Here is a 6,000-nt window from a genome sequence, read left to right as displayed (position 1 = left end):
TGTAGCGCCTAAAGTAAAATCCATAACCCTACGGACTAAATTGACAAATGACTGACAGGTAAAGTGTTACCAGGAACAGCAAAATAAAAATAGGGAAGGGTTGTCGATAACAATATATCGACAAGTTGTAAAGTACATACAACAGACAAGTTTAAATCAAGAATAAGTATATTAGTTTCAATAAGGTACCCCCCCTACATGTAAAGTGGGGGCTGATATTTTTTTTCATTCCAGCCCCAACGTGTGATATATTGTTGGATAGGTATTTCAAAATGAATAAGGGTTTACTAAGATCGTTTTTTGATAATATTAATATTTTCGGAAATAATCGCTCCTAAAGGAAAAAAAAAGTGCGCCCCCCCCCCTCTAACTTCTGAACCATAAGTTTAAAAAATATGAAAAAAATCACAATAGTAGAACTTTATAAAGACTTTCTAGGAAAATTGTTTTGAACTTGATAGGTTCAGTAGTTTTTGAGAAATATACTGAAAACTACGGAACCCTACACTGAGCGTGGCCCGACACGCTCTTGGCCGGTTTTTACCCACTAGTTTTAAAACATAAAAAGGTTTCCGAGCCTGTAGGTAAAAAATAAAATACCATGTCCGACGATAATAAAGTATCCGTCACGCTATGGCAAGTATATCATAAATATCTATATAATTTTCGTATAATATTATTGTTGCTTTGAAATAAAAAAAATATCTTTAAATATCTGTCTACAGACCTTTTGATCTGTCGAAATCACAGAAAAAGTTGGTATATTGATTAGCCGATCAAATTGCCAATTTCATTGTCCCGTCTGGGTGCACCTTAAATATACGATGTAATAATAATTTTAATATCGATAAGAACGACACTGGCCAAACTGTGGCAACATTTGTTCACACTTACTTGTCAATTTGGTCCGTAGGATTATGGATTTTACTTTACATCTCAGCTGTAGGGTAGCTAGGTAGGGCTAGGTCGCTCCTATGACACTCGGGATAAACCTCACGGGAGTCGTACATAGTATCACATAGGTGGTATACTCAAAGCTCGCGAAGCACCTGAGCTAGTACAGTATACTCACAGCCGGCACTCGCTAGGTGGCGCCTACATCTCAGTTGCACCTGTACGCCCACTCCACAAAAAATATGCAGCAGACCGTCCGCGGATACTTTACTATCCGGGCGTGCGTCGCTAAAAAAATCGAACGGTTAACAGGATAGTCTCGCGGGTTGGACGGTCAAGCGGTTTAGTGAGTCGTATAGGGTGTGACATGGTTGTCTATTGTTTGCCCGACAGTCATTTAACATAATATTCATATGCCCGAATTTAACTTGCCTGAATTTCATTTGCCCGAATGATTTGTTTACCATAAAAATTGTATGACATACTGGTTGTTTATCCGAACATTACCTTCCATAATCATACAATGCCATACTATTTGTTAGCCATATTATTAAGTGCAATAATATGGTTTAATATAATATTCAAACGCCATAAGCAATTATTGCCATATTAATTATTGCCCATATTATTACCTAACCTACTTTCTGATAGCAGTTTCATTTTCCAGGGGTCACAGTTCTAACCTAACCTAACCTACTTTTCAAGCAGTTTCATTTTCCAGGGGTCACAGTTCTAACCTAACCTAACCTACTTTCTGATAGCAGTTTTATTTTTCAGGTGGTCACAGTTCTAACCTAACCTACTCTCTGATAGCAGATTCATTCTTATCCCATTCTTTTTAGTACTTCTAGTAGTGTCGTCTCTGTGATAATTACGCATTTCGATGATTCTGCCAAATCACATTATGGAAATTGACTTTTCGGGTCGCTAATTTGGATGACAAATGATGGTATGGAATGTGGTAATTACTGATTTCGATGATTCTGACAAATGACATTATGGAAACTGACTTCATGGGAAACAAAGTTTCTGGCACTTGATTAATATAGTAAACAATGATTATGGCATAAGATGTTATGAGAAACAATATTATGATTGTTGAATAGGGTGGCAAATAAAATTATGGCAAATGAAATTCTGGCAAATGGGGGTATCCCGGTGTGACATAGGGTACTCACAGCCGGCCCTCCCTCGGTGGCGTCTAGATCTCAGACGCCGCCCCCGCGGCCAGGTCCACGGCCAGGACCGGGACAATAATGGATGAGAGGGATAGTATACTCACAGCCGGCCCTCCCTCGGTGGCGTCTAGATCTCAGACGCCGCCCCCGCGGCCAGGTCCACGGCCAGGACCGGGACAATAATGGATGAGAGGGATAGTATACTCACAGCCGGCCCTCCCTCGGTGGCGTCTAGATCTCAGACGCCGCCCCCGCGGCCAGGTCCACGGCCAGGACCGGGACAATAATGGATGAGAGGGATAGTATACTCACAGCCGGCCCTCCCTCGGTGGCGTCTAGATCTCAGACGCCGCCCCCGCGGCCAGGTCCACGGCCAGGACCGGGACAATAATGGATGAGAGGGATAGTATACTCACAGCCGGCCCTCCCTCGGTGGCGTCTAGATCTCAGACGCCGCCCCCGCGGCCAGGTCCACGGCCAGGACCGGGACAATAATGGATGAGAGGGATAGTATACTCACAGCCGGCCCTCCCTCGGTGGCGTCTAGATCTCAGACGCCGCCCCGCGGCCAGGTCCACGGCCAGGACCGGGACAATAATGGATGAGAGGGATAGTATACTCACAGCCGGCCCTCCCTCGGTGGCGTCTAGATCTCAGACGCCGCCCCCGCGGCCAGGTCCACGGCCAGGACCGGGACAATAATGGATGAGAGGGATAGTATACTCACAGCCGGCCCTCCCTCGGTGGCGTCTAGATCTCAGACGCCGCCCCCGCGGCCAGGTCCACGGCCAGGACCGGGACAATAATGGATGAGAGGGATAGTATACTCACAGCCGGCCCTCCCTCGGTGGCGTCTAGATCTCAGACGCCGCCCCCGCGGCCAGGTCCACGGCCAGGACCGGGACAATAATGGATGAGAGGGATAGTATACTCACAGCCGGCCCTCCCTCGGTGGCGTCTAGATCTCAGACGCCGCCCCCGCGGCCAGGTCCACGGCCAGGACCGGGACAATAATGGATGAGAGGGATAGTATACTCACAGCCGGCCCTCCCTCGGTGGCGTCTAGATCTCAGACGCCGCCCCCGCGGCCAGGTCCACGGCCAGGACCGGGACAATAATGGATGAGAGGGATAGTATACTCACAGCCGGCCCTCCCTCGGTGGCGTCTAGATCTCAGACGCCGCCCCCGCGGCCAGGTCCACGGCCAGGACCGGGACAATAATGGATGAGAGGGATAGTATACTCACAGCCGGCCCTCCCTCGGTGGCGTCTAGATCTCAGACGCCGCCCCCGCGGCCAGGTCCACGGCCAGGACCGGGACAATAATGGATGAGAGGGATAGTATACTCACAGCCGGCCCTCCCTCGGTGGCGTCTAGATCTCAGACGCCGCCCCCGCGGCCAGGTCCACGGCCAGGACCGGGACAATAATGGATGAGAGGGATAGTATACTCACAGCCGGCCCTCCCTCGGTGGCGTCTAGATCTCAGACGCCGCCCCCGCGGCCAGGTCCACGGCCAGGACCGGGACAATAATGGATGAGAGGGATAGTATACTCACAGCCGGCCCTCCCTCGGTGGCGTCTAGATCTCAGACGCCGCCCCCGCGGCCAGGTCCACGGCCAGGACCGGGACAATAATGGATGAGAGGGATAGTATACTCACAGCCGGCCCTCCCTCGGTGGCGTCTAGATCTCAGACGCCGCCCCCGCGGCCAGGTCCACGGCCAGGACCGGGACAATAATGGATGAGAGGGATAGTATACTCACAGCCGGCCCTCCCTCGGTGGCGTCTAGATCTCAGACGCCGCCCTGCGGCCAGGTCCACGGCCAGGACCGGGACAATAATGGATGAGAGGGATAGTATACTCACAGCCGGCCCTCCCTCGGTGGCGTCTAGATCTCAGACGCCGCCCCCGCGGCCAGGTCCACGGCCAGGACCGGGACAATAATGGATGAGAGGGATAGTATACTCACAGCCGGCCCTCCCTCGGTGGCGTCTAGATCTCAGACGCCGCCCCTGCGGCCAGGTCCACGGCCAGGACCGGGACAATAATGGATGAGAGGGATAGTATACTCACAGCCGGCCCTCCCTCGGTGGCGTCTAGATCTCAGACGCCGCCCCCGCGGCCAGGTCCACGGCCAGGACCGGGACAATAATGGATGAGAGGGATAGTATACTCACAGCCGGCCCTCCCTCGGTGGCGTCTAGATCTCAGACGCCGCCCCCGCGGCCAGGTCCACGGCCAGGACCGGGACAATAATGGATGAGAGGGATAGTATACTCACAGCCGGCCCTCCCTCGGTGGCGTCTAGATCTCAGACGCCGCCCCCGCGGCCAGGTCCACGGCCAGGACCGGGACAATAATGGATGAGAGGGATAGTATACTCACAGCCGGCCCTCCCTCGGTGGCGTCTAGATCTCAGACGCCGCCCCGCGGCCAGGTCCACGGCCAGGACCGGGACAATAATGGATGAGAGGGATAGTATACTCACAGCCGGCCCTCCCTCGGTGGCGTCTAGATCTCAGACGCCGCCCTGCGGCCAGGTCCACGGCCAGGACCGGGACAATAATGGATGAGAGGGATAGTATACTCACAGCCGGCCCTCCCTCGGTGGCGTCTAGATCTCAGACGCCGCCCTCGCGGCCAGGTCCACGGCCAGGACCGGGACAATAATGGATGAGAGGGATAGTATACTCACAGCCGGCCCTCCCTCGGTGGCGTCTAGATCTCAGACGCCGCCCCCGCGGCCAGGTCCACGGCCAGGACCGGGACAATAATGGATGAGAGGGATAGTATACTCACAGCCGGCCCTCCCTCGGTGGCGTCTAGATCTCAGACGCCGCCCCCGCGGCCAGGTCCACGGCCAGGACCGGGACAATAATGGATGAGAGGGATAGTATACTCACAGCCGGCCCTCCCTCGGTGGCGTCTAGATCTCAGACGCCGCCCCCGCGGCCAGGTCCACGGCCAGGACCGGGACAATAATGGATGAGAGGGATAGTATACTCACAGCCGGCCCTCCCTCGGTGGCGTCTAGATCTCAGACGCCGCCCCCGCGGCCAGGTCCACGGCCAGGACCGGGACAATAATGGATGAGAGGGATAGTATACTCACAGCCGGCCCTCCCTCGGTGGCGTCTAGATCTCAGACGCCGCCCTGCGGCCAGGTCCACGGCCAGGACCGGGACAATAATGGATGAGAGGGATAGTATACTCACAGCCGGCCCTCCCTCGGTGGCGTCTAGATCTCAGACGCCGCCCCCGCGGCCAGGTCCACGGCCAGGACCGGGACAATAATGGATGAGAGGGATAGTATACTCACAGCCGGCCCTCCCTCGGTGGCGTCTAGATCTCAGACGCCGCCCCCGCGGCCAGGTCCACGGCCAGGACCGGGACAATAATGGATGAGAGGGATAGTATACTCACAGCCGGCCCTCCCTCGGTGGCGTCTAGATCTCAGACGCCGCCCCCGCGGCCAGGTCCACGGCCAGGACCGGGACAATAATGGATGAGAGGGATAGTATACTCACAGCCGGCCCTCCCTCGGTGGCGTCTAGATCTCAGACGCCGCCCCCGCGGCCAGGTCCACGGCCAGGACCGGGACAATAATGGATGAGAGGGATAGTATACTCACAGCCGGCCCTCCCTCGGTGGCGTCTAGATCTCAGACGCCGCCCCCGCGGCCAGGTCCACGGCCAGGACCGGGACAATAATGGATGAGAGGGATAGTATACTCACAGCCGGCCCTCCCTCGGTGGCGTCTAGATCTCAGACGCCGCCCCCGCGGCCAGGTCCACGGCCAGGACCGGGACAATAATGGATGAGAGGGATAGTATACTCACAGCCGGCCCTCCCTCGGTGGCGTCTAGATCTCAGACGCCGCCCCCGCGGCCAGGTCCACGGCCAGGACCGGGACAATAATGGATG

This window comes from Leguminivora glycinivorella, chromosome 26 (genome assembly GCF_023078275.1).
Source record: "Leguminivora glycinivorella isolate SPB_JAAS2020 chromosome 26, LegGlyc_1.1, whole genome shotgun sequence".
Lineage (NCBI taxonomy): Eukaryota > Metazoa > Arthropoda > Insecta > Lepidoptera > Tortricidae > Leguminivora > Leguminivora glycinivorella.
The sequence above is the reverse complement of the archived record's forward strand: the minus strand, read 5'-3'. Positions refer to the sequence as shown.